The 15,071-nt window shown below is 45.3% G+C and overlaps 1 pseudogene; it reads left to right on the top strand.

Annotated features, from left to right (window-relative positions):
* The first annotated feature begins 3,749 nt into the window (after positions 1-3,749).
* On the top strand, positions 3,750-7,161 carry LOC149500585 (uncharacterized; annotated as a pseudogene).
* Positions 7,162-15,071: the final 7,910 nt, after the last annotated feature.

The following is a 15,071-nucleotide window of genomic DNA, read 5'->3' as shown; positions in this document are numbered from 1 at the left end:
TAAATTTTTTTTTTTTTAGTTAAACTGTATACCAATTAATTGCTCCTTCAGGATTTATAATTGTTTTTTTCACGATTAAAACCGCGTAGAAAAGTTTAAGCATTATACTAGTTGACGCATGCGCAGTACCTACACATATTTTGCATACATATATTCAAGTAATAAAAATAGTTAATTAAACAAAAATGAGTAATTACAAAAGAAAACAAACGGATTTTATATAAAAACAATCGAAAATGAATATTTACGAGTCATTAAGGACGAAAAAATATTAAAAATTGCAATCGGGGGCTAACTTGAAGCTATATTTTTAACTATTTTTTTTTAATAAATAAATGCAGAACAGACAATTACTAACAGCGAACAATCAAGAACAAACGAATTAATATAAAAAAAGTCGAAAAAGGAAAAAAAAATGTTTTTTGAGGAGCTAACTTCAGTCACCTCTACATTTTCCCATCCACTAAAACAGATAATAGACATATTATTTTAAGAACACTATAGATTAGATTTAAGTGTATAATCTATGGATTATATTAGAACCATGGAAACTGCGGACTTTTTGGCGGGAACGCGAGGAGTGAAGTTGTGTGATTTGTTTTATTTTGTCTATTTAGTGTTTCTTCAGGTTTAAATGTGTAATAATGGTGGTTTATTAACTGTTTAATATCTGTGAAAGTGCACAAATGTGGGAAAATGAAACAAAAACGCTGGACGCAAATTCTCGGGATCCTCCAAAAAGTCCACTGAAAAAATCTCAGTAAATGACCACCATTTTACTGCGATTATATTTCATCCCATATCATCTCATTTCATTAAATTCATCCCAGTTGATTAATGTCTCAAATTAATCTTCTTCATTTCATTTCACTCCATATTATCATTTTTCATAAAATTAAGAATATAAAGTAAAATAAGACATGACTTAAAGATCCTAGTTACCAGGTCATAAAATCTCTTAAAAAAAACCATGGAAACTGCGGACTTTTTGGCGGGAACGCGAGGAGTGAAGTTGTGTGATTTGTTTTATTTTGTCTATTTAGTGTTTCTTCAGGTTTAAATGTGTAATAATGGTGGTTTATTAACTGTTTAATATCTGTGAAAGTGCACAAATGTGGGAAAATGAAACAAAGCTGCTGGACGTAACTTCTCGGGTTCTTCCAAAAAGTCCACTGAAAAAATCTCAGTAAATGACCACCATTTTACTGCGATTATATTTCATCCCATATCATTTCATTTCATTAAATTTCATCCCAGTTGATTAATGTCTCAAATTAATCATCTTCATTTCATTTCACTCCATATTTTAATTTTTCATAAAAATAAGAATATAAATTAAAATAAGACATGACTTAAAGGTCTTAGTTACCAGGTCATAAAATACCTTACCATGGAAACTGCAACGCTGTGCAGCAAAAACTTAGAAAAGTTAGTTAGTAAAATTGAAAATAAATACAAGTGAATTCACTAATTACACACGTTAATGTACAATGTACATGTGATTAGATTGTTCATTATTAACATACATTACTTACAGCAGTAGGGCAACAGTAAAATCGAACGCTGAACGTCAAAGAGAGTACCGAAAGAGAAAAAAAAATTGAAAAACAGCAACAGAGTGCGAAAAAAAATCCCAAAACAAACGCTCAACGCCAACAACAATTCCGGCAAAATCAAAAGAAGTTACAAAGTGAAACGTTTATTATAGACAGGTATATATGATGTATCTTTCTCATGAACAATATTACGGTTTTACATAACAATAAAACCGATATTATGTGCCGAGAAGGAAAACATACAGCATTGTATTATGAAGAAGCAGTGTGTACTTAGCTTAAATTCCTTGTCTATGTCCAACCATAGACAGTCAATTTAGTTCCATCTTTAGCCGCTAGGTGCTGCCAGCAAGTATAAAGGAAGCGCAGCCATCTTTGATCTTCATAGTCTTCACCAGGAAGAACTTCCTGCAATGCTGTATGTTTTCCTTCTCGGCACATAATATCGGTTTTATTGTTATGTAAAACCGTAATATTGATGTGCCTTTGGAAAACATACAGCATTGTATTATGAAGACGTGTTTGTTATCTGCTGGTGAAATTATTAAGCACAACGCTATGATGAAATAGGTAAGCTATAATAAAATTATGAAGCGCAATGATAATGTTCATAATTTATATAATTATTAAATCGAAAAAACACAGTTAACTTGCATGTTAATTCAATAATTAAAAAATATTTATAAGTTTGTAATAAACATTTTATCTTGTATATACAAGAAAATGTATAAATTGTATAAATGATGTATATACATCATGTAGGTGTAAATGTTTTGAAAAAAAGAATCGTGAGGATCTTTAGGAAGCTCTATTACTCGGCAATAATTATTGTAAACGTTTGGATGATTTGCATTTGCCTCTAGAAAGTATTTCGTCTATTGGTTCATTACCAATCCATCTCAGAGGCTACTGCTGATCTACAACTTCTTAGATATGGGTTGATGCCACTACCTCGTAAGGTTGAACGAAGACCAGTTTCCAATTACAGTACGGTATGCCGCTTTTGTGACAACACACATAGTTAGAAAAAAGTCCTTACGAATCTTACTGGACATGTCTTTAGTTTCATGTTTAGAAAGCACTTATGCAGATTATTGACGAAAATGGATTTTAATTTTAGACCCAAAGACTGGTATCAGAAAGATGTTTTTCTCTGTTAAATGTTGAGCAAAGTAAGGTCATTAACTCTGCGTCCAGTAGCCAGCAACATGGTTGTTGGTGTCCTTCAAGCTACCTTGAGGCGTGATCTGGTGGTGGCTGGGTTTGAAGAAAACCAATTTAGAACTATTCTCGGATCTCATGTGAATGGGACTATACTTAGTAAAGTTGTAATAAGTAGTTGAATTTTGTTTAGTTATTCCGATGGCTTTTTTAGAATAGCAATTTTTATTAGAGAGCTTGAGAATGTTTGCTGTCCTACATGTATGTTGCCCACAGAAAGTCGACAGCGCTGCTTTATGCAGAAGGATTGTTTTATAGGCAAAATTTTCTTTTTGGAAAAGAAAAAAGAATTTGGCAACATTTGCAGACTTAGGATCAATTTTAAATCTGTAGCACCATATGCACCATCTTCTAGTCGCTGATAAGTATGCTGGCAAAGTGGATTGACACCAGCTAATTTTCAATAAATCTTCTCCTGTGTAGACCAGTCTATTATTTGTACAACCTCCCCCCCCCCCCTTTCTAAGCTTTCAGGGTTAATGTTTACCCTGTGGAGGAGGCAGGTTTTGGATTTCGTGCGCGTTATCTAGCGTTCGGGATCTGAGGGCTTGGAACCCAAATGCTTTCGCTCAGTCTGGGAACTCTACCAGGTAGGTTCCCTAGACACTTGAAGTGAGTCAGTACTCTGGGGAGAAGGTTGAGAGGAGGAATTCTCCATGCTAGTTGCATCCTCTACGGTCTGCTGAAGGTATCTAATCTTGGTCGGCGAATGGGTTTATATCCGGATGACCCCACTTTAGAAAAACTTTTGTGGTCACTTGTGGTAAAAAGTGCCATTTCGCAGGTTGATTTCCTCGTGATAGCCTGTCGGTTACGATGTTGTATCTCCCCGAGAGATTATAAGCTGACAGTTATCTTGAACTTATCGCTTAGGTTTAAAGATCGTGTTCGCGACGGACATAAATAAATGCAGCTTAATAGATATTGTTCGCGACGAACATTGATAGTTTAAAATAGATAGAGAATAAATAGTTATAAATGTCCGTAACAGATAAATGAATAGTATGTTAAAATAAGTTAAATAATAAATAGTTATAATAAGGAAATGTCCGTAAATAGTTAAATAGAGATATGTTCGCCAAGAATAGCGAAAATAAATAGACATCCAAATAAACGGATATGTTGTGAAATAATAAATGTGAATAGAGATAGTTAAAAATAGGAAAATAGATATAAGTAAATTTGTAAATATTTGTTTGAAAATAAAGATTGGCCCTCGTGGTCTTTAATTTGGCGTGGGAACGCAGGAGCGAGTCACAATACGGGCAACTAATAGAGCGACTAGGCAAAACAATAGGCGAGCGAGGCGGCCGAGAGAACAATAGACGCCCACCGTGCTCGGACTCATAATAGCGCTGGCCGAGTGCGTGTGGGCGACCATAAATAGAGGGCCTACCTCGCTGCAAATTCAGTTCGAGACAGCGAGCCGACGAGTCAAGACCTCTCCGGAAGAAGAGGAGAGCGCCAACCGAACAAGAAAAGACTCGCTCCTACGCCCCGCGCCGGTCAAGCCACGAGGACCGTGTGAACGCCATACTTGAAGCCTTCGTTATTTTCCTCGAACCAATCCCAGCACCCGTTCCGCGACAGCCACTGCGGCAATACTCGAGCCACCACGTTTCAACGAGTAAGAAGTCTAAAAATCACACGTGGTGGCCGAAACCTGAGCGGTGGCCGTCCGGAATATTGGTCCTTCGAGCCGGATTCATTTGAGGAAGATCGAAGAAAATTGAAGATTGAAGATTGAAGAAATGGTGCTCACACGGTCCGAGAAGATGAGGTCGTCGCGCCTTGACCGGCCCGGCAACGAAGCTGTCTCGGGCTCAACTTCACAAGACGCACAGCAACGAGCTGTGTCGGCCGCGCCGCGTTCGGGAGTGACGCAGGGACCGCCACCGATGGCGGCAACCTCCTCCCAGTCAACCGCGCCGCGTTCGGGAGTGACGCAGGGACCGCCACCGATGGCGGCACCCTCCTCCCAAGTGGAAAAGTGTCCGGGAGTGCCGCGGGGCTCACAAGCGATGCCCCCCTCCCGCCAAATATTGCCTACGCAATACTCGCCGGCGTCGCCAACGGGACCGAACAGCGGGGTCTGTCGACGAGTGGTCAGACCTCCCAGCACCGCGACACCGGCAACAACTTCAGGCGACGCAGCAACGGAGAGCGTCGTATCCGCGAGCCAGAACAGAAAAGAGTCAGCGCTCACGGCCAATCCAATTGTACACGGGTCCCACATCACGGACGCCGCTGCCAAAATCTCGACGACAGAAGAAGGCTCCACACTCCGCGACGGGATGGCGCCACCAGTACGAGGATCTTCAAGAAAGTCGAGTCGACAGTCACAACGGCTGTTGCTTATGGCGCGCCTCAAAGAAGAGCATCTCCGCGCCAAGGAAAAACAAGCCCGACTCCAAGCAGAGCTCGCCGCCACCCGCATCTCAACATTAGAAGCCGAAGCGCTCGTTGAAGAGGAGGAAGATGCGCGCACAACACTCACGGAGGACGAGAACGAGCAATCACAGCGCATCGATACGTGGCTCAGTCAGCAACGATCGATCGCGCTACAGGGAGTCGAAGAAACAGTAATGCAGCCAACACACGGATCACCAGCCACCATCGAGCAACCGCAACTGGAACTTCCCGCACCAATAGAACAGCTGAAGCTACCGGCCCCTGCCGCGGCACCGATTGCCGTACCTGTCGCACCGAAGAGCGACATCGCCGAACTAGCAGCTGCCATCGCGACGGCCGCCCGCCAAGCCAGGCCCGGACCATCGCATCGGTACTACGGGGAGCTTCCAGTGTACAGTGGATCGCACCAAGAATGGCTCTCCTTCAAGGTCGCCTACGCCGAATCAGCGGACAGCTTCAGCGCCGCAGAGAACACTGCGAGACTTCGGCGTACGTTGAGAGGAAGAGCAAGAGAAGCGGTCGAAAACTTGTTGCTGCATTACACCGAGCCCGCCGAGATCATGCGGACTCTAGAATCGCGCTTCGGACGTCCAGAAGCAATCGCCGCAACGGAGCTGGAACGACTGCGCGCGCTGCCACGCTGCACGGGCACACCGAGGGACATCTGCGTATTCGCGAATAAGGTGAACAACGTCGTCGCCGCTCTGAGGGCCCTCGACCGCGTACATTATATGTACAACCCGGAGCTCACCAACATCACATCGGAGAAGCTGCCGTCCACTCTACGCCACCGCTGGTTCGAATTCTCAGCGACTCAACCGGCGGGAGAACCGGACCTCGTCAAGCTGTCGCGCTTCCTGCAACGCGAGGCGGACCTGTGCAGCCCATACGCACAGCCGGAGCCAGAGACGAGAGTGGAGAACACCAGCGGTCGGCGGAAGATGGTGAACATGCCCCAGAGGACGCACACCACGCTAGCGAAGGAAGAGAGGAAATGCGTAGCATGTCAGAAGCCGGGGCACATCCCACAAGATTGTCCCGAATTCAAGAGAGCAGCCGTCAGCGAGCGCTGGGATACGGCGAAGCGCGAAAATTTGTGTTTCCGGTGCCTACGGTTCCGGTCCCGGGGACACGTATGTAAAAAGAAGAAGTGCGGTGTCGACAGCTGTGAACGCACGCACCACGAGCTGTTGCATAAGAAGTCAGCATGGCAGAAACCAGCAGAGAAGGAAGAGGCGGTCACCTCGACGTGGGCCGCAAGCAGTGCGACAGCCTACCTGAAGATGGCGCCGATCACTGTCATCGGACCGGCGGGAGAGGCAGATACGTGGGCCCTGCTGGACGACGGGTCAACGATCTCGCTGATTGACGAAGACTTCGCGAGACGAGTGGGCGCCAAAGGACCGATCGAACCCCTCTTCATCACTGCCATCGGAGACAACAAGATAGACGCAACACGCTCACGACGCGTCCCGCTGAAGCTATGCGGACGCACGGGGGAACCGCAAGACCTGAACCTACGGACAGTCAACGGCCTAAAATTAACACCACAGCGACTGAACGTCGAAGTCCTCGCGTCGTGCCATCACCTCACCGACCTCCGCCATCACTTCAAAACGAGCTACGCCTCGCCGAAGATACTGATCGGCCAAGACAACTGGCACCTGCTGGTGACGGAGGAGATGCGGACGGGACGACGCGATCAACCAGTGGCGTCTCGTACTCCGCTCGGGTGGGTCGTGCACGGAGCACACCCGGGAGGCAAGAGACAGCGCGTCAACTTCGTGGCACACACGACGACGGTCGACACGAACATGGACGAAGCCCTCAGGCACTACTTCGCGATCGAGGGACTCACCGTCGCCGCCAAGACGCCGAAGAATGACCCAGACGAGCGCGCGCTGAAGATCCTGCGAGGGACCACTCAACAGCGACCCGACGGCCGCTACGAGACCGCACTGCTGTGGCGTGAGGAGGGCCTGAAGATGCCCAACAATTTCGAAGCCGCGCGGAATCGCCTGACGTCCGTAGAGAAGAAACTGGAGAAGGATCCAAATTTGAAAGAGCGCTACAAGCAACAAATGGACGCACTGGTAGCGAAAGGATACGCCGAAGTAGCTCCGTCAACGGGGACGAAGGACCGAACCTGGTACCTGCCGCACTTCGGCGTAACACATCCGATGAAGCCGGACAAGATTCGCATCGTGCACGATGCCGCTGCGAAAACTAGAGGGAAGAAGCCCAAACAACTTCCTGCTCACCGACCCGGACCTGCTGCGGTCGCTGCCCGGAGCGATGATGTGCTTCAGGCAGCACGCCGTCGCCGTCTCCACGGACATCGCGGAGATGTTATTACAGATAGACGTCCGAAGCGAGGACCGCAACGCGCTCCGGTACTTGTGGAGGGAGGACCCTTCACAAGAGCCTATAGAATACCGGATGAGGTCCATCATCTTCGGCACGACAAGCTCACCTGCAACCGCCATTTGCGTGAAGAACCGACTGCAGTACCCGGACGCCGCCGACCTCAAGCTCCACACGTACGTGGACACGAGCAAGTACGCCCACGACGCCGCGTTGTACTGGCGCGTGGAGACGCCCGACAGGGAGATGAGGACCTCCCTAGCCAAAGCCCGAGTCGCAACCGTAAAGCCGACATCGATACTGCGTCTCGAGCTACAAGCCGCCGTGATGAGCAGCCGCATGGCCGCGGCCGTCACGGAAAAACATTATAGAAAACCAGACGCGAGAGTGTTCTGGACAGACAGCGCCACCGTATTGACCTGGCTACGAACGGGGTCGAGGTCGTATCGACCGTTCGTCGCTCACCGCATTGCAGCGATAGAAGAGAACAGCACTGTGGAGGAATGGCGCTGGGTCCCCACGAAGGAAAATGTCGCCGACGACGCCACTAGAGAACTACCCGTCGGCTTTGAAGGAAACCACCGCTGGTTCATAGGCCCGGAATACCTAAGACGGCATCCGGATGATTGGCCCGTACAACGGACTGCAAGAAGGGCAGAAGAGACGGGCGAAGAGAAGTGCGCAACGCTCGCCGTGAGCAGAGAGAGCCTCGGCGAAGCGATCCCGGACCCAAGACTCTTCTCCAAGTGGGAGAAGTACCTGCGTACAACGGGGCGAATACTGCAATTCGTCGACCTATGCCGCAGAAGTCGCGAGCGCACTCATTACAAGAGGACCAGACGGAACCCGCGTTCGGACCCGACGTGGGAGAAGAATAGAAAGACGACTTCGAAGACCCCGCTGAACACACCGCGGACGCCAGAGCAAGCAGTCATTCAATGGAAGACTTTAGACGCCGACACGCTTCGACGCGCCGAGACGCTCATTTGGCGACAGAGCCAGCGGGCGGCCTTCGAGGAAGAAATTTTGACGCTCCAACGAGGGAAACAAGTATCCCCAGCGAGCCGACTGCGAAACTTGTCCGTAACTTACGCGGACGGGATACTGAAAATAAACGGACGCATCGGCAACATAGAGGGAGCTGACGTCATCACCTCGCCTCTCGTGCTAGATGGATCCCGACGCGAAACGAGACTGATGATAGACTTCATCCATAGAAAGATGCACCACGCCGGAACCGAAGCTACGATCGCCGAGTGCCGACAGTCGTACTGGGTCTTACGCCTACGCCCAGTGACACGGAGCGTAATCCACAACTGCCTTCCGTGTCGTATCCGCAAGGACACACCACCGCGTCCAGCCACGGGCGATCACCCACCGAGCAGACTGGCACACCATCGGCGACCATTTACATACGTGGGCCTCGATTACTTCGGGCCCTATCAAGTTACCACCGGCAGAAGCACCCAGAAGCACTACGTGGCCATCTTCACATGTCTCACTACGCGTGCGGTACATTTAGAACCGGCAGCGAGCCTCAGCACGGACTCAGCGGTGATGGCACTCCGACGCATGATCGCGCGCCGGGGAGCCCCGACGGAAATATGGAGCGACAACGGCACCAACTTACGAGGTGCCGACAAGGAGCTGCGCCAAGCTATGAACAAGGCGACTGAGCATGAAGCGAGCTTAAGACTTATCCAATGGCGCTTCATCCCACCGGGCGCGCCTTTCATGGGCGGCGCCTGGGAGAGAATGGTGCGGGCGGTAAAGGCCGCGCTCTCGGCCACGGAACAGCCGAGGCACCCGACGCCCGAAACATTTCATACTCTGCTAGCTGAAGCAGAATTCACCGTGAACAGCCGACCTCTCACTCACGTATCGGTGAGCGCCGACGATCCCGACCCTCTGACACCGAACCACTTCCTGTTGGGAGGCCCGGCGCGAGTCCCCGTGCCGGGCAAGTTTGACGACGCCGACCTCATAGGGCGCGCACACTGGCGCGCAGCTCAACGTCTGGCAGATGTGTTCTGGAGTCGCTGGCTCCGGGAGTACCTGCCCGACCTGCAGAACCGGCGGGAGCCCCACAGCCGCGGGCCCGCCCTGAAGATAGGCGACGTCGTGATAATAGCAGACGGAACGCTCCCACGGAACACCTGGCCACGAGGGATCATCCAGGAGGTTTACCCGGGGGCCGACGGCATCACTCGAGTGGTCGACGTGCGCACCGCCGGCGGTCTCCTGCGACGCCCGGCAAAGAAGATCGTCGTGCTGCCCACGATGTCCGCCGCTCACCAAGGAGGATGCAGCGACGTGAACGACGCTGCACGGCGGGAGGATGTTCGCGACGGACATAAATAAATGCAGCTTAATAGATATTGTTCGCGACGAACATTGATAGTTTAAAATAGATAGAGAATAAATAGTTATAAATGTCCGTAACAGATAAATGAATAGTATGTTAAAATAAGTTAAATAATAAATAGTTATAATAAGGAAATGTCCGTAAATAGTTAAATAGAGATATGTTCGCCAAGAATAGCGAAAATAAATAGACATCCAAATAAACGGATATGTTGTGAAATAATAAATGTGAATAGAGATAGTTAAAAATAGGAAAATAGATATAAGTAAATTTGTAAATATTTGTTTGAAAATAAAGATTGGCCCTCGTGGTCTTTAATTTGGCGTGGGAACGCAGGAGCGAGTCACAATACGGGCAACTAATAGAGCGACTAGGCAAAACAATAGGCGAGCGAGGCGGCCGAGAGAACAATAGACGCCCACCGTGCTCGGACTCATAATAGCGCTGGCCGAGTGCGTGTGGGCGACCATAAATAGAGGGCCTACCTCGCTGCAAATTCAGTTCGAGACAGCGAGCCGACGAGTCAAGACCTCTCCGGAAGAAGAGGAGAGCGCCAACCGAACAAGAAAAGACTCGCTCCTACGCCCTGCGCCGGTCAAGCCACGAGGACCGTGTGAACGCCATACTTGAAGCCTTCGTTATTTTCCTCGAACCAATCCCAGCACCCGTTCCGCGACAGCCACTGCGGCAATACTCGAGCCACCACGTTTCAACGAGTAAGAAGTCTAAAAATCACACGTGGTGGCCGAAACCTGAGCGGTGGCCGTCCGGAATAGATCGAAAGGTCAACGCTAGTGAAATACTTTCAGATTCATTTTGATTGTCACTACCATTGCAAATAGCTCTTTTGTGGCTGAGCCGTTTCAGTTGTTGAGCTGACCATAGACAGGACGTTAATATTTTGTCTAATTGTAACCCCTACCCATGTCCGAAGCTTCCGTTGCCAGGAAATGGTTGGTTTTGTGTCTCGGCAATGTTTGACATGTGACTCCGTGTCAGCACTGCATTTGTAACCCCTACACATGTCCGAAGCTTCCGTTGCCAGGAAATGGTTGGTTTTGTGTATCGGCAATGTCTGAGATGGGGCTCCGCGTCAGCGCTGCATTTAATTGTTAACACATGTAGGATGGTCCGTTTTTACGGGGGTGTTTTTTCTTGAAACTTCGCAAGAATTTTCAAGTTCGCAATTTGCAAGTTAGCATAGATTGATGTAATTCCGTCAGAGTTTGAGCTAGGATGTTGTTGAGTGGCCACTTTATTTCTCGCAATTTTCCATCGAATCCCTAAACATGTCATCTCTTCAACCAGTGTACTAATTGATTTTTTGTAAGGTTGACTTGGCAGCCCAAATAATCCAAGAGCTTTACAGCTTATGTGGCCTGAAGACTCAACTTTGAGTTCTTTTGATGGACCAGGTGGAATTTGCGTAGGTGGGATAACACTCAACATCCCTTTGCACGCAATGTCTCCGCGACAGAGCATGCTATGCAAGCAAAAAAGGTGTATTTGTCTTCATGGACCAAAAAAGTCGCGTAGGTAGGTTAACATTTGACTTCCCTATGTACGTAAGGTCTTCGCGACCGAGCATGGTATGGGAGCAAAAACGTTTATTTGTTTTGGTGAAGCAAGATCAAGTCGTGTAGGTAAGCTAGCACTTTCGATTTTGCACGCAATGCCTCCGCGACCGAGCATGCTACGGAAGCAAAAAGGTGTATTTGTCTTCAAGGACCAAGAGAAAGTCGCGTAGGTACGTTAACATTTGACTTCCCTATGTACGCAAGGTCTCCGCGACCGAGCATGCTATGGGCACAAAAACGTTTATTTGTCTTGGTGAAACAAGATTAAGTCGTGTAGGTAAGCTAGCACTCGACTTTGCACGCAATATCTCCGCGACCGAGTGACCGAGCACCCTATATAATGGAAATTGACATGCCAGCCCAGATAATCCAAAAGCTTCACAGCTTCTGCAGCCTGAAGTTTCAACTTGGATTTGTTTTGGTCGACCAAAAGGAAGTCGTCTAGGTAGACTAGCACTCGAGTTCCTTTTGCGCGCAAGGTCTCTGCGACCCAGCATGTTATGGAAGCAAAAAAGGTTAATCCAAAAGCTTCACAGCTTCTGCAGCCTGAAGTTTCAACTTGGATTTGTCTTGGTCGACCAAAAGGAAGTCGTCTAGTAGACACTAGCACTCGAGTTCCCTTTGCACGCAAGGTCTCTGCGACCCGCATGTTATAGAAGCAAAAAAGGTGTGGCTCTGAAGCCAGACCGAAGGGTAGGCATGTCATTTCATACTAACTCATAAGAAGGTACCGATTCCTTCCTGAAGGTACTGATACTGGTACCTTGGTACTGATCCTCAAGAAGTATCGACGAAATTTTGCGACTGATACTAGAAAAATATTCCTGAGAAATGTTTAATTCTATCATCCAGTCCCCTGGGTGGAGAAAGTTTGGTACCGAGGTGTCCGAAAACAGTTACGTGTTTTATCTTTACGCCCTTGTTCAACTCTCGAAGATCGAAAATTGGACGCATTGATCCGTCGCTTTTCTTACGCAGAATTTTTTTGGTATTTGGTAACCATACATGGTTTACAAATTATTACAATTTTGGTGGCACTCATTGCCTCCCGTCGGTGTCTTCAATTGCCCCCCTCTGGATTGTGCCAGATGTTACGGACTATGATTGTTTATAATGTTTGGCTTGCCTTTTGTACGAGGTCGTGACAAATAGGATTGTAGCCCTCCGAGGGACTGAATAGATTTCAATTTAGTATTATCAAACAAAAGATTCCTCAATGAGTAGTGCGTTGGCAACAGGATACTTTGTTAGAGACCACGGAAATTAAACTTTGACGTCTTATTTCTATCCATACAGCCCTTTTTTCCGTATACAATTTAAAACGCTTTTACGGGTAACTTGTACGACGGAGACGATTTGCCAAAGTTTTCAGTAATTATGTTACAAAGATTATTAGTTTAAATCTGTTGTGTTTTTGTCAAAATTTCCGTATTGACGAGATCAATTTGTTTACAACAATTTTCGTTACATTCAATTGTTACACACAGTTGATGCATTATTAGATTTACAACGTCACTGACCTGGTGGGATAACGAGCCGATTCGAAGATCGACCGTTACCTTTGAATCCCGTCGTTTCTTACGCAGAGACTCCTTTTGTTCTTTTTCGCTTGACGAGCTGTTCGAACGCAAGGCGTCTCCATCGCGTCTCGCCTGGACATCTTCCCTCTCGGAAATTATGGAGCTTGACTCAACATCACCTCTAACAGATGACGCGTGATTCATGGCGTCCGATGATAGGATTGGTAAATAATACTCGTAATGATTGCAAAATAACACTCATAGAAACACAAAATAAATATTTTTTGCAATTAATAAGAAGTCGAATAAATATTTGTGGATTTGCGACTTCACAGTACGAAAGTACACAACGCTATGAAGATCAAAGATGGCTGCGCTTCCTTTATACTTGCTGGCAGCACCTAGCGGCTAAAGATGGAACTAAATTGACTGTCTATGGTTGGACATAGACAAGGAATTTAAGCTAAGTACACACTGCTTCTTCATAATACAATGCTGTATGTTTTCCAAAGGCACATCAATAAATGAATTATTGATATATTTTTAGTAGCCTTCTATCTATTTCCGTATTATGAAAGAACAAAATTAATTAATTTTCGAAGTGAAACTTCTTTAGAATCGCTATGATTTCAAACCGGATGCAACGGAAAAAACGACAGGTAAGAGACACAAATACAAAAATGTGTAGGATGAAGCCAGCAAAGAATGAGACAAAAATATACATACTATTTTATATTATCGGTCTCTCCTCTTTGTGCCATACTTCGTAGCGTCCCCACTCCCGTCTTCTAAGCATAGTCGCCTGTAATTAGTGAGCCAGAGCGAGAGAGCATATGTCGGTGTGTATGTATATTGCACACTGTATAATACAGGTGAATGAAGTTAGCCCCTCAAAAAAATTTTTTTTTCCTATTTTATACTTATTCTCTATTAATTCGTTTGTTCATCATTTGTTCATGATTGTTCACTGTTAATAATTGTTTGTTCTGCATTCATTTATTTAAAAAAAATATTTAAAAATATACCTACAAGTTAGCCCCTCTAATGCAATTTTTAATACTTTTTCATCCTTAATGACTCGTAAATATTCATTTTCGATTGTTCTTATATAAAACATGTTTGTTCTCTTTCGAAATTACTCGTTTTTTGTTTAATTTACTATTTTTATTAGTTGAATAAATGTATGCAAAATATGTGTACTGCGCATGCGTCAATTATAATGCCTAAACTTTCTACACGGTTTTAATCGTGAAAAAAAAACAAATATAAATCCTGAAGGAGCAATTAATTGGTATACAGTTTAATTAAAAAAATTTAAAAATAAATAAATGAAGTAATGTGCATTGGCGTTAAGTTAGACCAAATACATTTTTTCCATCCTCTTACCTATCGTATTAAAATGTTATTTTACTAATGTTAGGAATATAATTTCGACTGTGTAAAAAAGTTATTAAAATGTATACCTATATTATCTCTTGAAAGATAAATAATGAACATATTTACTTATTTGTTTATATTACCTATGTGAACTCCCTATCTTTTTTATACCTTCATAACAATAAGTAGGAGGATGGAAAAAATATATTTGGTCTAACTTAACGCCAATGCACATTACTTCATTTATTTATTTTTAAATTTTTTTAATTAAACTGTATACCAATTAATTGCTCCTTCAGGATTTATATTTGTTTTTTTTTCACGATTAAAACCGTGTAGAAAGTTTAGGCATTATAGTTAACGCATGCGCAGTACACATATTTTGCATACATTTATTCAACTAATAAAAATAGTAAATTAAACAAAAAACGAGTAATTTCGAAAGAGAACAAACATGTTTTATATAAGAACAATCGAAAATGAATATTTACGAGTCATTAAGGATGAAAAAGTATTAAAAATTGCATTAGAGGGGCTAACTTGTAGGTATATTTTTAAATATTTTTTTTAAATAAATAAATGCAGAACAAACAATTATTAACAGTGAACAATCATGAACAAATGATGAACAAACGAATTAATAGAAAATAAGTATAAAATAGGAAAAAAAAATTTTTTT

The sequence above is a fragment of the Bombyx mandarina genome, chromosome 20, assembly GCF_030267445.1.
Source record: "Bombyx mandarina strain Sakado chromosome 20, ASM3026744v2".
NCBI lineage: Eukaryota > Metazoa > Arthropoda > Insecta > Lepidoptera > Bombycidae > Bombyx > Bombyx mandarina.
Note: the sequence above shows the minus strand (reverse complement) of the source record. Positions and strands in the feature narration are given on the sequence as shown.